The 16549-nt window shown below is 33.1% G+C and overlaps 1 protein-coding gene across 5 annotated transcripts in view; it reads left to right on the top strand.

Annotated features, from left to right (window-relative positions):
- The window catches only part of LOC119077736 (RNA-binding protein Musashi homolog 2), a 90038-nt gene that overhangs the window by 47004 nt on the left and 26485 nt on the right, over positions 1-16549 (top strand). The window lies entirely within an intron of this gene.

Here is a 16549-nt window from a genome sequence, read left to right as displayed (position 1 = left end):
CCTATCCCAAATAACCATATCAACAGCACGTTCGTGTGAACCAAGTATCAGTAGGTGAACCTCAATGTTTTTTTTTATATTTAATTTGTTATTCAATCCGTACCATTTTCAATGATATAAGCCAATTTCAAATCTGACATTACACAAATTTAATAGTAAGTTGTAGGAGTTCCATAGTCATCTAATTAAAATAATTATTCAAACAATTGTGCCATACCATCATAAAATGTAAAAAAATATGAATCGAAACTCGAAACCTGTTATTTTATTGAATAAAAAAAAAAAACAACAAAATATTGTCACATCGAGATCAATTTACTTGCATAAGACATTGTTATTTCGCATTATATCATCCATTCTGGTTGAAAGTATAATTTAAGTGAATTTATTACCTGTTATGATTTGTGTGCTGGATTTTATTCCGCAAGATCTTCAGTTTGTTCTGCTACGTTTGATCATTTTCTGCACAATTAAATCAGTCTTACGGAATATTTGAAATTGTCATAAATACAAAACGTTATGGTAAATCGAAACTATTCGGAAATTTAATCACGAAGTGGTGGTGGGAGTTATCTGATCTGTCGACTTCACGGAATTGGGTGTTGTAACTGTGCCGTGATATCTGTCTCCGTACAATAGTTATTTTCCTAACGCATATATGCTGAAAATCTTTTTTAGCGAATGAGAGATTTCTAGCTCGAAACGCAATCGAATTTGCTACAAAAAAGGTCTCCTTATTTATTGAAGCTCAATATTATTTGAAAATCCATTGAGGTATACTTTTGAAAAACAGTCTACTGAAATCGATCCCATTTTTCAGTTTTTTGAAAAATCCCTTAAAATGCTTTCAAACAAAAAAAATCAGCTCTTTGTCGTTCCTTCAATTTAGTGAAGTTGACTCCCAAATCCAATAAGACCATATTTGCCCACATGCTCTTTCCATTGGCACCTCGTCCCCCGTCGTCTGTGGTGTTATTTTGCCTTAGATCAATACACTTTTCCTAACTATTTTTAAAATATCACGACTTCGTCGCGTATTTCTAACATCGCTAAGGAAAAACGTTGTTCCTAACTTATAGTCGCTCGTGTAGTAAAAAAAGGGTCCGCTCACTAAAATTTTTTGAATTAACGAAATTCTTACACAGGAGAGAGATTACGGCGTCAGTTCTCTTTTCTCTATTCAATCAAAACTCTACTGATAGAGAACGATTCACCCTTTCACTGACAGATGTCGCTGCGACAAAACCATTGTCAACAGAAAAATAAAATGCCATCGTATAGCACATGATCTCAGGACTCCGGAACAGTAATCAGTCCAATGGAAAAACTGATTGCTATTCCGGAGTCCTAAGATTATGTGCTATACGATGGAATTTTATTGGCATGTAATTAAAGTGATAGCTATTTAATAAGAAATGATCACAAGAAAATAGGAAATGATCACTAGAAAAAGAGAAATGATCACAATTTTTTTATGATAGCAATAAAAATAGAATTTGATCACCAAAAAATAAGAATTTGATCACTAAATATATGCAATTTTACCACTAACATATGATCGTCTCGAAATAAGAAATGATCTACAATTATACGAATTTGATTACAAAAAATAAAGAAATGATCGTGCAAAATAAAAAATTTGATTGCAAGAAATAAGGATATGCTATCTATTATTCTGTTTGATTATTAGACGATGCAAGAGAAAAAAAAATTAACACCTAAGTTACCAACACCGTTCCGGCGCCCGGCTCGCATTGCGGCCCTCCGCTTCGCTACGGGGCAATGGGCCGGATCGCTCGGCGTGTTAAAACGCTTTTTATGTGCAATGAATTACACAGACTAATTATTAGACGATGCGAGAGAGAAAAAATTAACTCCTAAGTTACCAACACCGTTCCGGCGCCCGGCTCGCATTGCGGCCCTCCGCTTCGCTCCGGGGCAATGGGCCGGATCGCTCGGCGTGTTAAAACGCTTTTTATGTGTATTCGTTCGGACTTTTAGTGATCAAATTCTTTACTTTTAGTGATCAAATTCTTTATTTTTAGTGATCAAATTCTTTATTTTTAGTGATCACATTTGATTTAGCGGGTGGTAGGTACTACTTGTGATCACTTCTTATTTTAGGTTGATAGAATCTTATTTCGTAGTGTTATATTTGAAAAACTGGTTGTGATCACATTCTTATTTTCCTGCAATCATTTTTATTTTCAAGTGATCAATTCTTATTTTAGATTTATCGCTTTTATTTCTTCCCAATTTTATTTGACTGAAATCCGTCGAGTAAAAAATTAATTATTTTTCTGTTGCAGCGACATCTTTCAGTGAAACAGTGATTCGTTCTCTATCAGTAGAATTTTGATAGAATAGAGAAAAGAGAACTGACGCCGTAATCCCTCTCCAGATATTCGTTTCCAATCGAATGGGCTAACTGAAAATCTCGAAAAACGCAAAGCGAGTAGATTGACACAAACACCTGGACTTTTATTATTTTCTTAGCGAATTCGACTCCAGAACTCGCCTCTGGCTCGTGCTCTCACTTCTCATTCGCTAAATAAGCCTTTTAGCATGCATTATGAAAATAACTATTTTAGCGCTTCGATCGTCTCATGAGGCGTAAAAAGTTTTCCGATTCTTGGGATGAATACGTTTCTAGTTACATAAAAACTGACACCTCTGCAACCAAGGTACGATTTCAGTAAGCTATTTTTCCAAAGAATCCCTCATTAATTTTTCCGTTTACACTGTTACTGCATTGTATACGAACTCAATTATTATGCCAAAATCCCAGAGATTTTCTATTCGGAAATAATTTCTCCTATATTATATGTATACCCATCGTTTCTACAATAAATTGTGGCTTTTATTGATGCACGTTATAATAAATACACAAATGAAGTCGTGAATACCGAATACAGCGTTGTGAGCGTATACATTATAATAACACACAAATAACAAGAAAAATACGAAAAATTATTGCGAAATCTAGATTTCCTTGATTCCATCACACGTAAAATACACGATGCCTCATTATACAATCGGTAATATAGTCAGCTCCATTATATTATTGCTATGTGGATTTATGTACAAAATGTATAGAAAATGTAATACTCTCTTGCATACCGGTAATCAAGTTAACGTACTTTATATAAAGCAATTTAATTTTTCTTATTTAGAGAAGAAGAAAAAAATGTTCACTTTCTAAATATGCAGTGCAATGTGCAATTAGTCGAATATTCTATTCAAAATTGAATTAGATTCCATACTTCTTGCTCTAATCATTTTACTGCGGCTCCAAGACAAGGAATTCCTTCCGAGTAGTATTTAAGAATAATTATGATTCACCTTCTGACATGAACTAATTTCACTTAAGACCTAAAATACCTCATTTGAATAACTTGACTCTCCACTTTAGTTGACATCTCACCCGTATGACGGATAATCTAACAAAATATATTTGGTAACAACTATACCAAGTACATCACCGTCTTCTGAGCCAATTTAATCTAATATGCAAATTGAATTTTCGAAAATTTGGAATTCAACTTCCATATCGCAAACATAAATATCGGAATGCATTCAGTTTGTCTCATTTTGAATGCCATTGGAAAGAAATTCGTAAAATTTATTAATTTGATGTTTTAAATCATCAATTCTTGTTAGATGTGGGAAGCATATATCCCATCGTAAATAAATCGAAATTGGGTTGATTTCGATGCTAATGATTTAATGCTCTCTGCATGAACAATTTTTTCTTCTTTTTCGATCTAATTTTAACAGTCTTGTTGGTTGTCTCTTATGATGATGTACCGAGTTTTATTGATTCGGCGTGACGATTTGTTGCAGCCTAGTAAACGCTGGCGGTTTTCTGACAAGGTTGACTCCTATAAATTATCATAAGAAGCTTGTACCACAGAGTTCTACTTATGTCGGAGATTCTTTTCTGATTCGTTAACTAATGAATGTGTCACTTGACATTTTGAATGTAATAAAAACGACGCTGTCGATCATACTTTTCATTGCGATACAAGTGTTGCTGTATGCACATAAATTAATTGAACGAAAAAAATAGCGAATATTCACTAAACTTGTACCTCGGCTCATGCATATAAATCGAGGTATAAATAAATTATCGCAGCTGCCTTTCCTTATTAATTTCTTGTTTTTTTTTTTCTTCTTTTCGAATTAGAGTTTTCTCAAAACATCAAATAAAAAAAAAAGACACGAAATGTATATCCACCTTCTTAGCATTACACGAGTGAGTGCATTTTCAAACATTTAAACATTGCACATTAAATGTGCTTAGTTCTCTGAAACGGTTGCAGCACACATATCAGCGTTTCTCTATCATGCATTATATATATAATGTTTTATGCAAAATTTTACTCTTATATATACTTATGTGGAGTCGTGCAAAGAGATGCGCTGTTTTTAATCGTTTTCATATTGAAAAAAGATAGTTTTCTTGGGCGTAGGCACAACTAGGGCAGAAACATTCTCCATTTCCAATGTTTGTATCGTCTTTTTTCTTCTTCTATGATACTCGTTGATGAAATAACAGAATTTTTAATTTCAAATTTCTTTTTTAATTAAAAACGGAAAATTAACGATCTCGGTAAAAATGAGGAATATTTTTTTCCCCATTCATTCATTCATATGATGACGGTGTGTGAACTTTGTGTAAATTTTATTTTAAATTTTAATTTAAATGTGAAGGTGGTTTGCTTTATCCGATTATGAATATATGCAATTGGAGCATGGTATGATATTTCATTGAAATGCGGTTGGAGTAATATAAAATTCAATGAGACTGAAAAGTGAAAAAACAAAAATAATTTTACCTTGTAATGCATCAACAGATTGTTCAAAGGGAAATATCTGTGTCTTACTGTGTTAGTAGGTCTCACCTGATGGGTGGGTCAGATCCCTTGAGTGTCTAAACTTCTGTTTACTTCTGTTGACACCGGTAATATTGTAAATCGATGCTTAATTTTAGCTTCAGAACTTCACTTTCTAATACAGGTCTTCCTTTATGCTCACTTAAAGTATTTGTCTATCAAATACCCTGTTAAAAATAGCGTATCTCTTCAATATATATTCCTGTAGATATTATACTTGTGTGAAATACGACCCTCGCTTCGCTCCGATCGCAGACTTCATATTCGTTTTTTTTTAATTCAATTTTGTTGACAAGTCAAAATCAAATGACAAGAAAAATACTGTTGACATAGATACGAAAATTCGTTTAGCAACAGCAGCTAGATCGTTGGATCATTATAATCTATCTTGGAACCTAACCTCAGGAATTCCATTCTTCATCAAACAATTTTTTTTAAATCGGTTGCGAATTACTCCAGTTATCAGAAAAGCTTCGTTTTCCATATCCATTTTCAAACTTGACCTGATGATTTCAATCCATCATCGAATATAAAAAGGTTTGTAAAAATCGGTCGTCTTTCGTAGGATATATTTTGTGCTGTAGGACCAATGACTTGCAGTCAAGGAAATAAATAAAATTCAATTTATAGTTTGCAAGTAAGTCTCTGGCTAGTCTCTGGAAAATATGTGGATGCCATACATTTTTGGTATAAATTGTTATGTTCGACAATATCTCGGGCTTTGTTTCTCAGTACGGTTAAGCGTTAATCTATTTAGCATTTTCTAAATAGTTTCAATGCCACGTTCTCAAACATGATTCGGATCCTTTAAATGGGTGGTAGAGTGGCAGGATTGTTTACAAACGTCTTTTCATACACCATGTTAATGGATTTCTATCGAGGATAACAGCAAAATAATGAATAAATCTAGAACATTGGCCTCTAACATCAACTTTGAATCGACACAAAAAAATAAACAAATTTCGAAGGGACAGGAAATTTTTCTCAAATTTCCATTTGTTTACCATCCATTTCGTTTCGCCAAACCAACCGTTGATGGCACAGAAAACCGACCGGAAGTTTCGGGTTTAAATGATTGCGTCATCAAAATTAAACAATCGTCAAGTTCATCAGTATTATGTGTAGCGAAATACAAAACATTTACCACAATATATTCTCACCGCAATACATCATCCCTTCGAGACAAACTGTCCTCAAACTTTTTTTTTTTCGTGAACACAATTTTCCGTCTCTCGGTCCTTATCTAGTCATTTCATTTGCGACCATTTTGATTTCTTTTCCTTTCATATCTCAACTCATGATGAGACATCCGCAAGCGAAGGGGTGAATAATTTTGTTTTTTATTAGTTGTAATGACTCAGAAGATTGCTTTAGGAACGTTAAAAGTTATAATATCAATTATGAATCTTGGCGTAAATTCTTTTTTTTTTATCATTATTGCGATATGTATGATGATGAAGTGAAAGAAATTTGCAAAAAAAAAACATTTTTCGGCGTGAATTGTATACCGTTTTTATCTCGTTAAGTCAATATTTATAAATAAGTATGTACAGCTCCCTCTCGCTTGTATACTGTAGTCTCGTTCAATTCAATTTTTTAACTTTTCAATTTTAATTAATTTTCCACTGTATAGGTAAATTGAATTTTACTGGCTCGTTTTGTGTACTTTAATGGGAGTTGATAGACTATACTAGCCGGAACTTTAATAATCACATCGACTGGTTCTTTGGAATATATTTAACGTTGATAATATACTCCAATACTAAATAAATATTTAACGAAAAATAATTGGATTACTCTACTGATGATAATGATTTAATTTATCATTATGGTGCTATATTTAGAATATCAGTCATTAAGTTATCAAGAAAAGTATCCCATACGTTCTTAACATAAATAACTGGATTTCCTGTGGCACAGTTATTCAGAGTTTTCTTAATTTTAGCGAAACTTATGATCAATGTTCACAAATGCAGTAAACCTTGAATTTCTTTTCGCTCATAGGTCCAAACCTTTTGAGTCAATAATTAAAAAATGGACTTTACGCAATGGTTGTTACACAGTCTTGTACATATACGCATTTGTCTCAGTTATAAACCATTTATTAATGAGTTTCTTGAATGCAATATCACTCTACTCGGTTTAATTTAACGAAACGTTTATTGCGCCTAATTGAAATGCAGCATCTGAGTGAAATAAACACACATATGGGTAATTCCATGGTTAGTTACGCTAGAAATTTTAGTCATTTCTGAAGCATAAAGTGAGCTGTGTTGGCTATGTTTTGCGGTAACAAATCAGTCTATAATACTTTTCTAATGGAGACACATTGCTTTCATACCAACAGAAATTTGAATTTCTAGCCTGTGAAGTGTGTGAGTTGTGTGATCGAAGAAGTCAGCGGTCGCGTGTGCAAAATATGTTTTCTTCCCAAAATCCGAGTCAAGATTTCCCGGATTTCCCGGTATCCAAAAATGTAAAAGTAAGTTCCCGCTACATACATTGCCCGCTGGTTTAATTCGATTTCCCGGTATCTTCAAAAAAAATTCAGAACTTTCCCGGTATCCTGGATACCACGGATACACACAATTTGCACACGCGTCAGCGTTAAAAATGTGTGACATTTCGATATATTTTCACTAAACCTTTACCGATTTAGGTAAACTTTTTTTTCCTTGAAAGTCATTGTAAAGACGCACAGCTTAAGCCCCATATGAGGTTGATAGCCCAAAATTTGTGGTAGCTGTCAGGGAAAAACAAGTTTTCCGAAATCGGTTTACATTTCGTAGATGCTATTGGCAGGCCATTATTGCCTGCAAATAGTCTTTGTAAAAGGCAAAATTCTATTGGCAGGCGCCTGCCAATTACCTCCGTAAAAGGGAAAACACTATTCGCAGGCAAGTTCGCCTGCCAATAGCATTTTGTAAAGTGAGATGCTATTGGAAGGCGCCTGTCAATAACACCTTTAGTAATAATTTGGCTATTGGCAGGCGCCTGCGAATAGTCATAGTCAGTACGTTTACGTTTGGTGAAAATATTTCGAAAAGACACAAATTAGCTGGAATGTCCCACATACGTTCATTTTCTGAATGATATTATTATTCATGCTACAATCTAATGTGTCTTGTCTATACTGTGGCGACTGAGACAGAAAATAAATAAAAGATCTTTGGAATAAAAAATCATCGTTTCGAAAATGTGAAATGTTTTCGTTTTATCTTTGATACTGGAGCAACAATTGGTTATTTACCAGGCTTTATTCAATGCCAAAAATTTTTTGTAAAGATTCCTGACTCAATTTGTCTTGTCTCTTGAATGGCAGTTGACTGTCTAAATGGAATATTGAATTATGTCGACTTACTATTTGGCGCTAAAAATATTCATTCAGAATTTGTTCCACTTCTTTGTTGTTATGTATACGAAGATGAAATTAAAATTGAGTACAACAATACAATTCACTGAGTGACAGCGATACCGTTGAAATTTGCAGAGAGAGAACAAACAAAAAAAATTGTGGAAATAAAATCGAACGTGCGATAAATTGTTTGAGTTTTAGAGATAGTATATTGACTGATGGTGATTCGTGTAGCTTCACCGTTTTCTTGGGGTGTTTTATGTTCATTTTCTGCTGTTAGTTTTTAAATATTCATTGTCGATTCGTGTTAAATAATGAAATGGATTCGATATTTAAATATCGATTCAACGTTAGTGCCGGAAGTTTAAAGCTCGCTATATCGCGTAACATTTACTGCCAGGGCCTATTTTACAGAAATCAAACTAGTGGAAATTGTCGAATTTTCTTGAAAATTTTTGACAATCCATTTCGAACCTTTGAACAATTTAAAGAATTTTGAAATTTTTAGTTCGAATAAATAGGCCCTGAGACCAGCAGCTGTAGAACTACAACTAACACGCGTTTATAAAGGTAGTTTTCTCTCTGAACAGTTTTTTTTTGTATGTAAATATCGAATTGGCCCGAATATTTTCATGAATCAGAATATTCACCAGGCGCTTGAGAATAGTATTTCATCATCATTGATGTGTGAAATCGTTATCGTACACTGTACTGAATTTTAGGAAACTGTTTAAATTATAGGAAAATCTTTTGTCTTGCACATTGTTTATGGAGCAACTATACCTGAATTATATTCAATATTTAAAAAAAAAAACTCATCCTTTTCGCCTCCTCATTTATTATTCACTCAAACGAAAAAAGTAATTTGAATACCATCCATCAATTTTAACTTTGAAAAGAAAAAAGGGATGGAAAAGTAAACGGAAGAAAAAAGACCAATTTGTAATTAGAACGTCATAAGCTTTGACACTCTCTTCTTATGTTTGTTGATTTGGACGATTATTTGAAACAGAAAAGAAAGATTTATTGACAACATTGATTCTTATAATTATAATTAATTTGGTTTTGTTTTTCTTTTCCAGGTAAGCCATAAGTTCGAAGCTCGAATATTGGATGAGTTTGAAGTTGGTGGATCATTCTGGTAAAATGTATTTGGCGTATTTTGCGTAATTTCTTTTTGAAATTAATATTCGTAAACCGAAATGATTAGCGATTGCTAACTTGTTACAAACGACTGTTGTCGATTATATTGTTCGTTCAGGGTATATTATTGGTACATTTATTTACAGAATTTACTAAAATTTGCCGAGATTTACTGAAACTTAAAGAATATTTGCTGAATTTATCGATACATAAATTCGGTAAATTTCGGTAAACTTTCGTAAATTTTGGCTAGTTTCATCAAATTTTTCAATAGTCTTTTGCCTTCTAGGGAGGTAATATGGCTCTTCCACCCGTAGCGCAAACCCAATACAATACAAAGAAAATATTTTTTACATGCTACATGCGTCGAAAACCGTACTTTTCATGTTTTAAGCACTTCTTTCAACGCCCTCAGCATGTAAAATCCATTACATAACTCGGTATAAAAATGAAAAGTCTCGTTTTAGTGTGTTTATTGACCTCGGCTTCGCCTCGGATCAACAAAATTCACACGAAAACTTTACTTTTCATCTTTTTATCCCTATAGTCATGTAAAATAGTATTTATCTCGTGTCACGATGAGTAAAAGTATCTCGGGTTGAAGCCCTCGTATAATGTTACTCATCTGGATTCGAGATAGCTAATTATCTTGTAACAAGGAATAAAAAGAAGAAAAGTAGTTCGTGCGTAGTTTAGTTGGTCCGAGGCGAATCTGAGGTCAATAAACACACGAATACGAGACTTTTCATTTTTATCCCAAGTTATGTAATGGATTTTATCTGTCTAGAACGATAATCTCGAGCTTATCCCTCTAGGGAGTTTTTGTTTATCTCGATATATCTGTTCTCGACAGATAAAATATGATATGCACCTATTGCCAGACTGTTATTTTGACGTGTAGGCATTATGGCCCACGCCTTCGGCTAAGGCAATAATGTCCTACATGTCAAAATATCAATCTTGGCAACAGGTGCATAATATATATTACTTTTAATCCCTAGGGTTGTAATAAGCCATTTTCGACCCTAGAGAAAAAAGTGTGTAAATAAATTTACAAAATATAGGCACTGGTTTCTTTTAGTAAAGAAAATTCTGTGTTACACAAACGAAGTAGTAGATTTATCTATCCAACAGTACACAATATTTGGGAGCAAATATTTTGAGATTATAATTGGATAGGTTAAAAGTTCGTTGAACAATTTATAAAATTATATTCGAAACCGACTTTGTTTATTGAAACCGAATATATTCGAAAAACAATATCGATTTAACAAACTTAAAAAAAAAAACATTGCCTTAATAACGGATTCCCTATAAAAATACATTTTATGGCGCAAAATACGCCTATACAACGTCTAACTATTACAATATACATCCATGTGCTTCACATACTAATCCCATAACTGTCTATCAAGTAAATCATAACTTCTCCGAGTATTTAAATTTTTCTTTTTTGGCTATGAAAATATTTATTAAATCGATCGTAAAAGTGTTTTTATACCTTTCGGTATCTGCTGTCTGTCAATCGAAAGATGAATCTTATTGAGACGTACACGGAATCGTTGAAACTTTATTGTGTAAGTCAACGAATGGAGTGAAAAAATAAAATCAAATGAATTTTCTAACATAAAACACGTATAACTTTGAAAGGCAAAGACAAAGTTTTAGGTGCAAAGTCTGGAAATCAACTCAAATACAACCTTGTTATGAATAGCACCAAATTATAACCATTGTTCGTTGTAATGAAAACCACTTGTGACTTGTAATTGAAACAGTTGAAGTACTGTTTGCTTATGCATTTTAAGACTTAACACCATAGCTTTCCTTTACTGTTGCCTTTGCTGCAACTTTACACAAAGTTTATAGTGTTCGTAATGAATTAAATTTTGGCTTTGACTCTGGTGAGCTTTCTGCTTTATCAGATTACTCTCCAATAAATACGCAGACAACACGATGTTTTATCGGTTGCATCGCATAACATAAATCAATAAATCTTAACCACCCCGAACCGAAACGTAACATAAAGTTATTTTATAGGTCTAATCATTTAAAGAAAAATGATTTACCCAACGGTACCACATTATAGACAATTGGAAAATAAATTCCCTCACACAAATAAAGCCAATTAAAACTCGTATAAATAATAACACTTCATTGAGTTATTGCTGTACATTTTATTGAGAGACGCAGCTGCTTTCGGAAAAGAAATTACTTGTTCTCCTTTATTGTAATTTTAATTAATTATAACGAGACCCTCTGTTTAATTGAATGTTCGGAAAGTATTCCGGAATTAATTACTTTATTCGGTTACACGAGGCTCAGACACGAATTCACTTCTAAGCCATTTGACCTGAGTGGTCCAATTACAATGGATTTACGGGAATAAGGATGCTATCGGGTTGCCAATACATAAATGATTGTAATTGTCGATGTACAATAGAATTCAATTTCCTTCTCGATTTAAGCTGAATCAGTAACAAGCAGCGAAAAATCCTACTATTTCTTTGCACAAGGAACGACCATGCCTTTTTAAATTGAAATTTCGTTCAAAGTAAATAAATCAAAATTGTGCACTCCATCCAAACTATTCAATTATATGAGGTCATGATACTCAATTTAATATGAACTCCAACCAAATCAATAATAAATGTTTTAAGTCTCCTTATCATAGAACAAGCTATATATATATATATACGGTAGCGGTACATGCAGAGCATTGTTAGACTTTTGAATTATTGAATCGACTTCAATATACTAGACGACGAATATTGGACCTGTACAACAACAACATAATATCGTTTAACGTATTCAAAAGTCCATAATTTATATGTTACCGATAGAAAAATGGAAAATCAATATAGCGTAATTTTCATTCGGTTGGTTTGTACGTCAAAAAGTATAAATAAAAAATACAAGCAAAGACGACGTCTGGTTTTTCTTTCATTTCGTTCGGAATTTTTATATGTTTTCGATCGCATTATAGGAACTACACAGTAGTGCCTTGATGGCAAGTTAATTTTAGAAGAAAGAAAGAAAAAAACGAAAATTGTTGGTTAATTAACTATTATTAGTATACGTTTGAAGTGGTTTCGATTTTTGTTTTCTCTCTCTCTGTTTTTCGATATTTTTAATATTTTGTAATAATTGGTAAGAGGAGAGTGAAATCGGAGCATTTCTAAAGAAACATGTTAGTCGTAATTCGGTCGAGGACGTTATGATGACTGTAAATTCGATGGAACATTTTTAGAACGATTCGTTATCATCTTGCTTAAATCAAGTCCATAAGCCCACGCAATATGTTTTTTTCAAAAAATCGATTTCAAATGGGAATTTTAGGAAATAGATCAAAAACCATTACAATTCCAAATTCCTAAAGCTCGAAATCTGTTTTTCTTTTAGTTCAAATGTAAATGCTTTAGGTTCTGTTATGCAAAACCCAAAGCAACAGAAACGTCACACAATTATTGTTTGGCCCACTAGTTAAGGTTTGACCATGCAGAATCCCATAAAAGCACAAACAAGTGGCAATTAGAACTAAAAACACTTATTAGGTCCTAGGTCATGTCGACTAAAATTGGAAACACATCTGAATAAGAATGAATGTAGATGTAGAATGCCAATGTCCGTTCTTTACTATACAAATATCAATAAATAATGTGATTCATGAGCACTAAAATACACGAAAATTGAACGTCATATGAGCTTGTGCGACAAAGAAAGCAAGATCTGAAATTCAAACGTTACACCGAGCCGAGAGATCAATTTTTTTTATGATTTTAGGACAATTTAAATTCAAATCACAGACATAACGGAAGAATAAGTTATTCCAATGAATAGGGACATCCTAACACAGAAATCAAACGAGCAATTTTGCGTTGCTGTGATCAACAACGTTTTGCATTGTGTAACGTATGCTAGGAATCGGTTTACAATGGAAAACGCTGCATAATTGTCGATCTCAGCAGCGCAAAATTGGTAGTGAGTTTTCTGCATAAGCAAAAGTGAAGCTGGATGCCCTGACAAAAAAGAGTTGAAAATCTATTACGTGTTTCAGTTAACTTTGTCTCCAGGTAGCCTATAATAGAAACCACTACGGTCGCTCTACATTTGAAAAATAAAGCTGTATCAGATAAGGTAGGTTACCTGGAGACAAAGTTACCTGCAGCAGGTAAGATTTTCAACTTTTTTTGTCAACTTCATCTATTGAAACCTTAGCACCTAAAAAAACTGCCAACAATTTTGCATTAAAATCATAATTGCAAAAACACTCAGCGGAATCTAATTTTCGCATCATTCAAAATCCCAACGGTGTAGAAGATATTCAACCCGATAATTATCAATGGATTTCTTTATGACTTCTCCTACCTCGTGTTACTTGTTCCTATAAAATACTTAAAATTACACTAACCAGCAGGCTAAACCGACAAAATATTGAAATTTTTTAAATTGTATATACTGACGTGCATAATGACCGAATGATTGGAGAGCAAATGTAGAAAATATCATTAGCTTTTGAAGTCTTTTTGTTTTTAAATTACGCTCGAATACATAAAGTTGCCGAATTATGCCAGACAAAATGAAATATGGACAATAATTTAAATAAACTGAAGCTTTTAATGGGGCAATAAAGTAGAATTTATATTCCAAATATTCATTTTAAAAATAACAACCGAAAACACATATTGGGGGTAAACCATTATGATGGTTCGTTAAGTTTGTAAGTAAGTCAATTTCATAAACTTTTGACATTTCTCCAATACATTAAATGTCAAAAGTTACAAAATTGACTTACACACACGAAATTTTGAAAACCGCGACACATTTTCTGTGTTTTGCTGCTTGAGTGTCTGATTTCTCCATAAAAAAATAAATGAAAAATTCACAAAAAACCAGTAAACCACAAAACAGAAAATGTGTCGGTTTTCAAAATTCCGTGAGTGTACAAACAAAGTTTACGAACCATAATGGCTTACCCCTATTATACTATCAGTCTGCAACAACGATAACAATGAAATGTTTGTACAAATTGTGCCTTCGAGCAACTACTATGGGCATGTTGTATATTTTAATACCGAAAAAACACTGTTTGTTTTGCAGCAAGTCCATCGAATTCATCCAACGATGAAATTTTGAACCTTTGACCCATATTTTTTTTTTTAAATTAAAGCTTTCACTGTTTGTGCAGTGTACATAAATTTATGCACGATGCTCACAGTGTATAACGAAAAATGATATTTTACCGTGTAGGGTGGGTTGTAATCAGCATTGTTTACATGTAACGGTGTAGGCATCTCAAAAAACGAAACCACACTCGCAATACCAAAGTGTGGTCTTCAAATTGCAATTTAACGCTATTTTTGGATCAATGGAAAAATTAATTGTTTTTTTAGTGTGATGGGTGTACAATTCTTGGATGATAGTCCTTAATTTCAAATTCTCTTTCAAAGTACCTCTGCACTGAATCTGAAATTTTTTGTTATTAAATCGAAATTATGTTGCCCTCCAATCGAACATATCCTTTTTCGATTCAGGCAAACTGCTCTAACCCTCTGACTTCTGATCACTTTACAAAAAAATGTCATTCGATTTATTTGAAGGCTTTTCCTCTTCAAAGGTCCTGCATTCAGCTCCAGTTTGTTTTTCGAACTCTGCTGGAAAGTTTATTTTGTGACTCACGTGCATTAGTAGCTATAATTTCAATGAGTCGATTCACTCGATTAAAAACAAACGGGCTAATGTCGGAATTAAATTGGAATGTGGAATAATTTTATAGACAAAGCGATAATCTCTTTATGCACAAGTTTAACGTGCAAACTGATTATTAGAACATAAATCATAATTATGGCTCCAGAATAATAATATTGGCACAAATTGGAATTAAATCATCAGAATGATAAACAAAATTATGCGATGCATTCACCACATTCCATATTCAAATTGGTCATGCACTCTGAAATGAATTAATAATTCATTGTAAATCTTCTTAAGACACAAAGCGTATCGTGTCTATTGGGTATCACAATGTAACTATATTGTTAATCTGTTCCTTCATTTGATCAACGCATCGCCAAAAGTTTACTTATACAAAATCTTATACACTTCTAGTTTTGCTATACGTTTCGCTTTTTAAAAGAGGTAATTTGCTCATTTATGTCGCTGTTGATAGCATATGACCAGCTGTTTAAAGGGCCCGGATCACCCAAAGTTTTTGTTGGGACAGTTGGGTGATTTCTCTATCATATCTTCACAAATCTAATTCCTTTAACTTTCGGAGCGATTTCGTGTAAGTGAATATAAATCTATTACTTCTTTTGTTCAAACAAGGCAGTCAAGTCATCAAATGGTCGTCTAATGTTTGATGAAAAATATCTTATATCGTCAGTTGCTTAATAACACTAGCTAGAGCTCATCACGTATTTTAACAGCAGTTGATGGACGTAAAACTTTAATTGACTTAAGTATTTGGGGCGGCCACTTTAAATATATGAAACTTAAACCAGCTCTAACACTCTACTCCACCACATGCGGTACAACGTAACTTTTAAACTGTTCCTTATTCGTTGTCCGAATTACGAATTAGGTGCTAAAAGGACTTTATTGAAAAAAATTGTTTCTAACAAGTGTAGCCCTAGCCAGTGACAACTATCACATGTATTCTCGTTAGTTTAGTATTAAATCTTCCATGCAGCAATACTGCAAAATGTATGTTTCTACTGATCAAATGCTAGATCTTTGTCTGTTTCCTATTGTTGACACGACACATTAAAATATTTTTTTTAAATTATTTTGTATTTTTAAACGGGATTGCGATTTACCTACATCATTTTTTCACTTTCTACTCGATATGTTCAATGTTTTAAATATAAAACGAATATCAAGAGTATTCGAAGTATTTGCCAAATGTCATTGAACGAACACACTAAAAGTGAGTCTCTCAACAAAAAAATTGTTATTAATTATGTGCCACGATTTCTTTCGATGATTCATTTGAAAATATTAAGCTAACTCAAACGTTTTACTGTTGTTATTACGTTCGTTCCAAAATCTTTAGATCACGTTTCTTATTACTTTTTTTTTCTCTGTAGACAACGTCTTCAGTTTTCTTAGATTTTCATTGTAACAAATATGTGTTTGTAAGCTGAGGCCTTTGATAGTT

Source organism: Bradysia coprophila, unplaced genomic scaffold (assembly GCF_014529535.1).
Source record: "Bradysia coprophila strain Holo2 unplaced genomic scaffold, BU_Bcop_v1 contig_24, whole genome shotgun sequence".
Lineage (NCBI taxonomy): Eukaryota > Metazoa > Arthropoda > Insecta > Diptera > Sciaridae > Bradysia > Bradysia coprophila.
This window is presented reverse-complemented; position numbering and strand designations above follow the sequence as displayed.